Source organism: Taeniopygia guttata, chromosome 19 (genome assembly GCF_048771995.1).
Source record: "Taeniopygia guttata chromosome 19, bTaeGut7.mat, whole genome shotgun sequence".
Classification (NCBI taxonomy): domain Eukaryota; kingdom Metazoa; phylum Chordata; class Aves; order Passeriformes; family Estrildidae; genus Taeniopygia; species Taeniopygia guttata.
In genome coordinates, this window is record NC_133044.1 from 8,006,224 (window position 1) to 8,015,651 (window position 9,428).

A 9,428-nucleotide genomic window follows, 5' to 3' on the forward strand; every position below is an offset into this window, starting at 1 on the left:
AGAACACAGCCCACTACACACAAGCAATTAAAAACTAGGTAAATTAACTGGAGAAAGTGCTTGCTCTTTTTTCACATTTCCTGCTGTTTCATCCAAAACTGGAGCTAAACATAAGATAAAATGTTGTATCATGATCTGGCCACAAACTATCTGTGCCCAGGAAAATGCATTTTAATTGATTACCTGAATTTGCATTGACTTTTCTTTCTTAGCATGTCTAGATAAACACAGCAACAAACACTGGCATTAACAAACAAACGGCAAATTGTAATTATGACACAGGTCATAACAACCTTCCCTTATAACTATGATAGCCTAGCTCAAAACAAACAATCACCACCCTGCCCCAAAATCACAGCTTTAAAGACTACAGTATCAATAACCAGAATGTGACATTCTTACTTGCATATTTTTCAGTTGTAGAATTAACTAAGAAATAAGTAGTCTCAACTAAGGTGGTAAAATTAATAACTTAATTTCAGCCATCCCTTCTTTCTGCAGGGCATTCAGAAGATTTTCAACTTATTTTAAAAAAGTAATAATCAAGACTTGCTTATGCTTCTGTTAGTAGAATTGTTTATGCAAGACTGATATATGAGAATGAAGTTTCAGCAGCTTCTAAGAGCACATTTTTCTACTGGCATGTTGCAACTTCTTATGTTTACAGATATCTAGAGCAATAACCTGACATGCCTGGAGGAAGAGAGAACTGGTAGATAATTTAGCTGTAACAACTCCACATGCAAGTCAAGAAAAATCACCTCAAGAGACAAGACATATAAGGTAAACAAAATATTTCAGAGATTGATGAGATAGCTTGCTGCTCCAGTAGAACCTGGCCACACAATGTGGCTCAAGTTTTCAAAGCCAACATGTATCCTATTACATATATAGATAAGTCAGGGCAGCACATTGCATGTGATAATGTGTTGACTTCGGGGGAAAAAAGGCACTGTGCTGTTTCTAGGGCTTACAGCACTTCAGACAAATTGAATGGGAGGGGAAAAATACCTCAGAAGCCCAAAGGATAAAAACTGCAAACTCAAAACACATCTAGCAGCCTTCAGGCTCTCAGGCACAGGCCAGCAAACTACATTTTGGATTAAGTGCGTTACGGATGAAGTGGCAGGGAGCGACACAGTGTCATGGTTTGACACGGAAGAGAATTTTCTCAGGAAGTTGGTAATCAAACCAATCAGTGTCACGTTTGGCACCTGGAGTGACCACTGAAGGCTGGATACACCTCTGAGAACACAGGGGGTTAAAAGCAAGAACTCCCAGGAGAGAGACCTCCCCTGCCCAGCCACAGGCTGGGTGGGTGAGGGGAAGCCATGCGGCCTGGAGAGGTAGGCCGGGGGTGAAGGACTGGAACTGGGGGTGAAGGACTGGAAGCGAGCCAGCTCCTTCGGAAGAAAGGGCGGAGGAAGGCTGAAATGTCTTTGTTCCACCCTCTTCCTCCAGCCTAGAGGGAAAGAAACAGAGAGCCTGAAGACACCGGGAAGTTTGCCAGCAGAGGAGAAGGGGGCGGGAAGGTGCCCAGCGTGGGAGATGGAGTCTGGGCCAAGATTTCAGCCGTCCGGGGAGTCGAGGACTTTTAACCCCTTCCTGGGGAATGAAGGCTTTGTGAAATATTACTCCTCCTCGATTTGAAGGAAAGAGAGACAGTCTGGGACCTGAGATGTTAGGAAAAGAAGGTTGGGGCAGAGATGATGGAGTGGCTTTTGGCTGGACTTTTCTTGTTAGCCATAGACTGAACCACTTTCTCCTTCAAGAGAGACTGCATTTCAGGAGGATGCATGGTGAACCAAGAGACCTGCTTCAGCAACTACCAGTACAAGAATGGAGTGAACGGAGAAAAGCTGAGGAGGGTGTGATGATGCCCTCTGTCTTCAGGAAGATGACAATCTCTGTTTTCACCCTCAGCCCCGGGGGAGGAGGAAAATGGGGGAGACTGTGGTCCCAAAATGAGACACTGGACTGTTGTTCCTTTTGGTCCTTGGCAAAGAATCCTTAAAGGAGCCACCATGAACGGTGGTGAGAGTACTGTGACATGGAGAGGAGAGTGTCACACTGGCAGATATTCTCTGGGCGGTGCCATGTTTGACATGGAAACACAAGAAGTGGCAATTGTGTTTCCTGGGGGTCGATGGTACAAAAGGAGACTCCTCTCTCTCCCCTGATGGACTGAGTATTGATTATATTGAAGGGTGATAACTTGATTAAGGGTCCCAGTTGTGTCTCACTGTGGTTTGTTAAGAGTTGGGTGGGGGGAGGAGGAATGTTTTGGAAGGTTTTCATTTTGGATTAAGTGTATGGGGTTTTTTTCTTCTTTTTCCTTTAATCATACTAGTATGTTGCTGTTGAGGCAGGATGGGAATGAGAAGACTTACTCAGAAGGCTGCTGAGAGTAAAACTCTGATTTATTTAAAATATACTGCTCTTTTATACAGAGTTTCGCAAAGGTTAAATTCATTGGTCCTAAAGTGAAAACAAACTACAACATTGGTTTAGAGTGCTTGACGCACAGTGATAGAACTTAACTATAAACAGTGTGAGAACAAGAGAGATAAAGAATTATTTACATTCTTTTCCAGTTCTTTCCCAGGCTTTTGCCTGGCTAGAAACTCTCAATTTCTTTCTTTGACTGAATCTGAGACCCACACTAGTAGTTCTATAAAGTTTTTTTTTTTCCCTTTGTTATTAAGCTTGGGCCTGCTCTGCTCTGTTCCAGATCACATCTCACAGCATTTATTTGGGAAGGTGCATTTTCATGGGGGCACTGGCATTGCACCAGCATCAAACCATGACACACAGTCAGCTATTGCAGGATGCCAGTAATGAAGATGCTGAACACTGGTACCTGCGCAAAGAGGTCCTTCACTGGGTCTAAAAAGGGAGCCAACTTTGAGAGTAAATATAAAGGAACAATTATTGTAATATGTTGATGGCTTCAGCAACCTGAGAGAGGGGTGATGGGGACAGGGAGATAGAGGCTGATGGGGTTATCCTTCAGAGGAAGAGAGGCATTGCTTGTGGAATATCAGAGGTAAAAGGGAGATTATGACATAAATAAATCTTTAGTGAGCCATGACTTTTGATACATAAGAGTTCTCAAACTCATTTTTGGAATTCCTTTAGGGTTCAGATGCTGACAGTGATTTTAAACATGATAGCTTTTAGACTTTGTAAAATGACACCTTAAAAATCACAGTATTAAGGATTAAATGGAAGATAACTGCACTTTTCCACTCTCTCCCATATCTCTATCCACTGTCTGATGCAGTTGTTCTGCACCAATTCAACACCTTCCAAAATAGCAGTGGCACAAATTTATCCTATTCTAGGTGAAAAATCATGCTACATAAAAAATAAGAGTAAACTTACTTTCTGATTTGCAAAGCTACCTTGTCCAGAAAACAGACCAAGGAAATTCTAGAAACCATTTGAAGGCTGTGGATGCACAAGCACATCAGAGAAGTACCAGTTCAAGCTGTCTCCCCATGCAGTATTGCTCCCATCCCTGGAAGGTGATTTCTGATCCATAGGTGCAGAGTGGATCAAGCTAAGGAGCTTGTCCAAGGAACAAAGAAGTGGTCCACTGGACTGGGTCACAGCCTCAGTACCTCAGAATCACATTTAGATACTGTCCTGAGGTGACTTTATGATTCTTGTATCCCCAGTCATCTGTTCTATTTATGCTGGATATTAAGTTCTGCACCTTTAAAACTGGTTCCAAGAGCGAAGGGGCAGACAAGAAGTGCACAGAAACTGCACTTGCTCCCCTGTATTCCTTCTCCTGGACTGTGCTGTCTGCAGCATGGACAGACAGCAGGAGAGAGTTCTCCTTTACTTCTTAGTTAGTTTTTTTTTGAGCTAGCTGTGGCAGTGAAGTTCCCTGGATTGTGGCTTATTGGGATATTGAGACACAAGACAGATTATAGACTTTGGACCTGGTTAGCATAAGAGATTTGATAACAGGATGCCTTGGCAAGAGCAAGCAGAACTCTGATGATTAAATCAACATTGCAAGAAGATTCAATCAGACTGACTTACCGGAAAAAAGAAAATTACATCAGACTTCTGCAAGCAAGAGATGTAAAATGTCTAAGTTTGTTTATGTGATGATTAAACCAATCCTGGGAGTCCAACATTACTAGCCTTCCTAAAATATTTTATATGGATTTGTATCCCATAATAAATTCGGATTCTTTGACCATCACACAGAGTCCCCGTCTCTCTCTCTTCATCATCAATAATGGCTTTTCTTTTTCTTTGAACTGTTTAACCCTACTATGGACTGAAAACCCAGACGAACACTGGGAGCTCACACCTGTGGCCCACTGGGGCCAGGATGCAGCATTTTCCAGCACCATCTCTTCAGAACAATGAGAGGTTTTATTGCTTAATATTATTATTATTTTATGCTTGTGAATACTTTGCCTGTTAAATAAACAGTTTTTTCCACTTTTCTCCAAGGAAATCTTTTCCTGAACCAGTAATGGGAAGGGCCTGAGTCTGCTTTCTGGAGGTACCCTTTTGGAGCTTCCTTCCATATTTGCCCTAAACCAGGACAAATATATATTTTTGGCGCCCAACATGGGGCTTAAGAAAGTGGAAAAACCCTGTATTGATTGTATTTTGGTTGTACTTATTCTGTATTGGAATAAAGCAGTCAGTAGCCATATTACTTGAATTGATAATGTCTCTCTGGGTGGAGGCCTTCATGTGTCTTTGATCCCCAGGTTTTTTTGAGGTTTTAATACTTTTCTGGCCCCTAGGATTATTTTCTTATCCAGAGAGAGCTCCAGTATTGCCCCTAACACATAGTTTTTACAGTGGAGAGGCACGGATGAAAATAGCTATTTTGCTTGGCATGGTGATAATGATTTATAGGGAGTTTAGAAAGGAACTGGAGTTTATTCAAGATATATATGGTTTATAGTTTCTTTGTCCTTCCCTGCATCCCAGTTCCCGTAGCATGTTTTGGGGGTTTATTAGTAATTGCACCCAGTTTGTTAGAGGAGGAGCAGGGAACGAGGCTTTTCAGCCTTTCCTCCTTCTCCTTTGAATCAGTTACGTCACTATTTGAGAATGTTCAGTTTTCCCCTGAATGTTTAAAGAAACCACTTTCCTGGTATTTTACCTGGTAAGCTTCCTCTGTACAGTCTGCAGCTTGTTTAGAATGAGGGCTGAGATGTCCAGAGGAGCTGATGAGACCCCCGACCCAGGAGTAGACCCATGCATTGAAAATCCTGAGTGATGTGGAGAATGGGAAGATATGGGCCAAACCCTGAAGAGTTTTCTGACCCTACAGCCTGGGACTTTCCATGTGAACAAATACAGAACCCAGCTGAGGTGGGGAAATACCAGAACAAGAACTGCAATGATGACTCTAAGGAGAAAAAGCTTATTTCAAGAAGCTGGGCCCTGGCACATGCTTATTGCACACTGCTAGATACTGTAGGGCAGCGGACAGAGGAAGGAGGGCAGGGAGATAAATCAGCAGCTAACCCAGTCACTCAGGCTGCAGCCAACCCCAGCTACTCAGGTTTGTAGCTAAACCAGTAAGCCTAAGCCAGCTAAACCAGACAGTGAGCCTGTTCTGGTATATAAGATAAGCATGTATTCTATTTGCCATCTGTTGGAGGTTGGGCAGTTTTCTTATCTCTTCCAAGAACAATGTCTCCCTCCGGGGAGATATCTTCTGTTAATGGGCCATTGAATGACTCACTGCATGACCGGTAAAGTTACATCATCCCATTGTGAGATGCTCCACCCAGAGGGAGGAGCCAAGCACCCCTACCTGCATAAAATCAGCACTTTTTGGGACATCAGAGCAGCCTCTTCACTAAATTCCCAGAAGAACAGCTTCTTCTCTACTAGATTCCCAGAAGATAATCTTCTACCCCGCTAAATCCCCAGAAAAAAAACAGACCCATCTACTCCATCACCAGACCTTCAGAGAAAACTCCACCCTTCTACAGGATTACCGCTTCAGCAGCATTTCATCTGCCACTCCAGGAGGAGCAGCCACCATTTAACTGGACTATTACCAACACCCTGACTCCTCAGGGTGTCAGGTCTCTGACACTATCACTAGTTTTGTTTGTACTAATTACACTTTTTTTAATTTAGGTTTTTTTCCCTAGTAAAAAACTGTTATTCCCATTCCTGTATCTTTACGTGAGAGCCTTTTAATGTAGGTAAGGTAGGAGAGCTCTGCAGAGAGACCTGGAACAGCTGGATGGATGGGCAGAGTCCAGTAAGATGAAGTTAATAAATGCAAATGCCAAGTCTTGCACTTTGGCCGCAATAAGCCCCTGCATAGGCTGGGGACAGTGTGGCTTGACAGTGCCAGGTAGAAAGGGACCTGGGGATAGTGGCCAACAGCTGGCTGAACATGAGCCAGCAGTGTGCCCTGGTGGCCAAGAAGGCCAATGGCATCCTGGCCTGGATCGGGAATGGTGTGGCCAGCAGGAGCAGGGAGGTCATTCTGCCCCGACCTTGGCACGGCTGAGGTCCCACCTCGAGTGCTGGGTCCAGTTCTGGCCCCTCAGTTTGGGAAGGACGTTGAGATGCTCGAGCACGTCCAGAGGAGGCAACGAGGCTGGAGAGGGGCTGGGAACATAAACCCTGTGAGGAACCACTGAGGGAGCTGGGGGTGCTCAGCCTGGAGAAAAGGAGACTCAGAGGTGACCTTATCACTCTTACAGATCCTGAAAGGTGGCTGTGCTCAGGTGGGGTTGGGCTCTTTCTCCAGGCAGCACTGACAGAACCAGAGGACACAGTCTCAGGCTGTGTCAAGGGAAATATAGGTTAGATATTATGAAAAAAATTTTTACAGAAAGGGTGATAAAGTTCTGGAATGGCCTGCCTGGGGAGGTGGTGGAGTCACCATCCTTGGATGTGTTCAAAAAAAGATTGGATGTGTTACCGCGTGCCATGGTTTAGCTGAGGTGTTGGGCATGAGTTAGACCCTGATCTTGAAGGTCTCTTCCAATCTTGTGATTCTGTGATTCTGTCATTGGGATTGTTCAGCCTGGAGAAAAGAAGGCCTCAAGATGACCTAATTGTGGCCTTCCAGAACTGGAGGTGGCCTACAAAAACCTGGACAGGGACTTTGAACAAGGGCCTGGAAAGACAGGACCAGGGGGAAGGGCTTCACACTGACAGAGGCCAGGGTTAGACTGGATATTTTGAGGACGGTGATGCCTATATAAATAGCTTGAATTATAAGATATCAACATAACCTAATAGATTTATATAACCTGATATCAATATAATGGGACTCATAGCTTTTTATATCTATATAACCTGATACAAATAACTTTTTACACAATTTAATAGCTAGTATATGGTTAACTAGTTCCTTAATGATGAATAGACAAAAAAGAAGAAAAAACTCACCAGGTAGATAGTATTAGAGATAGACAACTATAGTACTAATGAGAAATCGGCAAATGTAAAGCCAATTAGCCACAAAACACAGAATTTAGGACCACACAGACCAAAGACCACCATAACTGCACATGCTCCAAAGACAAAGTTGAAAAGTTCAGGTGTGAAGAAGACCTTTGAAGCCTTCATCAAAGACTCCCTGTGAAAAATGTTTTTGTGATTTGTGTCAATTGGCAATGGAATCACCAAATGCTTGTATCTGCTGTGTCAAAGGGGAACACGTTCCCTGGGATAACTACAAAGAACGGTTTTGAAACTTTCTGACCAAATAGCCAAATAAAGCATCGAACAAGAAAACACAAGTATAGTAAAGAGATGGGGTAGCAAAACTATTGATGCTTAGAATAAAATAGATGAAGTTGTAGTAGATCTAAGGGATATTACAACAAAGCAACTAAATGCTTATGTATAGTAAAAAGCTTGATGCACTCGTACCAGACTAAAATTAGGTAACAAACCCTGGTGAAAGGCCTCCCTCCAGACAACCACAAGGACAGGAAGTCAACAACCACGTGCAAAGATTATGAAAATGCTGATTCCATCTTATTGATATTTGCTGTTTTGGACTAACACAAGCACACTGGAAAATGCTTTGTAGAGTTTACACCAGTACATATACTCTGGTGAACTTGTAGTGGCGTGTGCCGCTAGCGGATCGGTGACTCCCTGGTGAGTGGACGGTGACATCCAGCAATGCTTGCCTGCTTTATTTAAAATAAATGATATAAAAATAAAATTCGGTTTGTCTATCTAGATTTTATATCACCCCAACGACCCCCAAAATGAGGAGACGAAGGCATCGTGCAAAAGAACTAATAACCATGAGGTCATACTAAGTAAATTACTTCTGGCACGTATGTTACACTGATATAGTAACACTAAGTAGTACTTACTGTATAAACACACCACAGCACTTGGCAAGGCTGGGCGAGTTAAGCGGAGATCTCCTCACCACCAGCGGGCCAGGCCAGGCCCCACCGCTGCCATTTCCGCGCCTCGCTCCGCCCCTTCCCCTCCGCGCCCGCCGCCACGCGCGGGGCCAATGGGAAGCGGCGGCGGCGGCGCGGCGGCAGCGCTCCGTCCTGCCAGCGGCGGAGCGAGCGCACCCCCGGGGCAGCGGCCCCGAGCGCCGAGCCTCCCTCAGCCCTCACAGCGCCGCAGCCTCCGGACCGCGCGTCACGGTCCGTCCCGAGCCCCAGCCCGCCGCTCCCGAGCCCGCCCTCCCACTCACCCGCGCCGGGCGCAGGTAGCCCGGTCCTTCTGCCTGGAGTCGCCGCACGGCTGCGGGAGGAACGCCGGGGCGGCGGAGGTTGTTCCGCGGGCTCTCGGCGCTGCCGGGTGGCCGCGCTCCTCGCGCGCGCTGTTGAACCGACCCCAGGCCGGGGATGGAGGATTGGCTCGCGCAGCCGCGGCGGCGCAGGCGCCCGCGGGGGCCGCCGGGAGATGCAGTCTCCGGGCCGGAGCTCCCGCCGGGCACCGCGCCAGGGGCCCGCGCCGCGCCCGCCCCGGGCCCGCCCGCCGCGCCCGCCCCGGGCCCGCCCGCCGCGCCCGCCCCGCGCCCGCCCGCCGCGCCCTCGCTGCCGCCCCCGCCGGGAGCCAGGAGCGGCCCGGGCCCTGCGCAGCCCCGTGTTCGCTCAGATCGGCCACGCTGCACACCCAGAGCTGCTCTCCAGAACCAACAGCCTCCACCAGCACAAAGCCGTACTTGGGGTTAATCATGACCTTCATAACAAAGCAGTCTTTTATTTCCTTTTCAAAATGCTGTCTATGAGATCTTTTTTCCTGGCTGAAAAGAGTAAATTGTTCTGTCTGACAATTTTCCTTTCTTTTTTCTTTTCTTTTCAATGTGGATGGAAAGTTTTGCATTCAAAGGAAAATGCTACATTTCAAATTTTGATCCCAGTTGAAAGTACTGCAATTAAAACCAAGAGATTTTTAAATCAAACTACCATTTTGATAAAATTTTGTTT

At 45.8% G+C, this 9,428-nt stretch overlaps 1 protein-coding gene across 4 annotated transcripts in view; it reads right to left on the reverse strand.

Annotated features, from left to right (window-relative positions):
- Positions 1-9,001, reverse strand: part of GTF2I (general transcription factor IIi) — an 87,197-nt gene extending 78,196 nt beyond the window's left edge. The window contains exon 1 of one of the 4 annotated variants that reach the window (XM_030287842.4): positions 8,690-9,001. The gene's annotated coding sequence lies outside the window, so the exon portion shown is untranslated. Of the gene's footprint in view, positions 1-8,351; positions 8,575-8,689 lie in introns of those variants that run through there. The other 3 variants (XM_072916789.1, XM_072916790.1, XM_030287843.4) reach the window with 3 other exon arrangements.
- Between the last annotated feature and the right edge of the window lie 427 nt (positions 9,002-9,428).